The sequence below is a fragment of the Esox lucius genome, chromosome 18 (assembly GCF_011004845.1).
Source record: "Esox lucius isolate fEsoLuc1 chromosome 18, fEsoLuc1.pri, whole genome shotgun sequence".
Lineage (NCBI taxonomy): Eukaryota > Metazoa > Chordata > Actinopteri > Esociformes > Esocidae > Esox > Esox lucius.
In genome coordinates, this window is record NC_047586.1 from 16,080,899 (window position 1) to 16,082,775 (window position 1,877).

Sequence of the window (1,877 nt, forward strand, 5' to 3'; positions counted from 1 at the left end):
CAACAGTGAAATCAAAATTTTTGAGGATTGGAGCCAGTATTTTCTCTGCACTTTTTAGCACGTTTGACTGTTTTCACAATTTCTGCTGTGATTTTTTTTGCAATTAATATACTGACTTTTGCAGAATATTAAGTGTCCGTGAAATAGGAGATATTCTGGTTGATTGCAGCGAAACTTCGTTAGGAAATGATCTCATGTTTTTGTGGTTCTGTCTATGTTTATTCAAAAGATTAAGTGGGTGTTGAAACTGTTGCTATATGTCAGCAATTTAAACTGCAGAGGAACGACAAAGTGGAGGTGGGTCCAAAAAAATTATATTTGTGTTTATCATTATAATATTACATTTGGCAAATATAATGTACCACATTTTCTTCTGAACTGTAAATTCACAATGCATTCATACATCCCAGACAGAACATTTTTCTTTAATTGGAACTCTCAATCGTCCTCACTAACAGCTATATTAAGACATTGGGAACTTTGAGAGCTCTACAATATGATAGCCATATTAAACTTCAGAGCTATGAAATGAAAAAGCATAAGAGATTTCTTACTAGACTTCTAGATATTGTCATGGTACTGTAACAACAGATCAGTCTGCAGTTCCAATTAGAAACTAGACCCAACTTTAGACAGGGAAATACTGCATTCCGTAATGCTCCAAAACAATTGTATATATAATGTATATAAATGAGAAGTACAACAAATACAAACAATTCTGTGATCCTGTATCTATGTAGTGTCCCTTCATTCTTTTTTTTTTTTCGAATGTAGTGTAGGAAGTGAGACATTAATTTTCACACGGCATTAGTCTACAGAAAGCAATAATGTGTAAAACAGGCAGTATTGTTTTGTGTATTTGGAAATTATCTACAGTGTATGTCAACTATTTAAATTACGTTCCAGAGATAAATTAAACAATTTTCTTTATCCTTTTTCTCATTCCTATTTATTGTTTTTACGAATGTTAAAAATCATTGCTACTGATCTGAATAAACATTTCAAAAATAAATCCCAACCACAACACTAAAGGATATCCTTTAAAATAAATATACAGTCCTATTTTATTACAGTAATAACAAATGTATACATTGTAACTTTTTCCCCCACTGGAATGTGATAATATTTTCAGTGTGGGGATATACAGTATAAGGAAATAAGTGATTTTTCAGATGACCAGAGACAATATCGCTGTACCTTGCTCAAAAGAGCTATGAAGAAAAACACCAAATATTTCTGGTATTAAAAGCAACATAGCTATGCTATAAAAAGCTTTACATCAAACAGAACACTGACACAAGCCATTCCTAAAATGAGATATTTGGAGTTATTATGAGTTAAATGGACACTTTATGCCAGTGACTGTCTCCTTGACATCTGGATAGAATTTCAACTGCACTGTGACATTTACAGAGAAATGTAGACTGCCAGGGAATGAAGTTTCCTGGAAAAAAGCATAATTACTTATTATTTTTTCTTTTCTCAGTTGCAAGAGACCCACGTGATATGCAACTGTTCCATCCAGCTAAATACAAGTTATTGGTCTTTTGTTTGCCAAATATTCTGTTTTATCTTTTTTTGAATGAGACATTTAACTGTTTGATACAATAAGGTGTCTTAATCCAGTCTTCACTATCAGAAGGGTTGAGTACTATAAATACTGTGGAATAAAAAGATAAGCAGAGGAACATGTAACAATGCTAGTACAGTATATTGGATTAGTAAAGACTACTGAGGGCATCTGCAAGCAAACAAACCCCCAAGGTTCCTTATTGCTATTATAAACTGGTTGCCAATGTAATTAGAACAGTAAAACATATATGTATCATACCAGTGGTATACAGTCTATAAACCGGGGGGTTCAAATCCTGAATGCT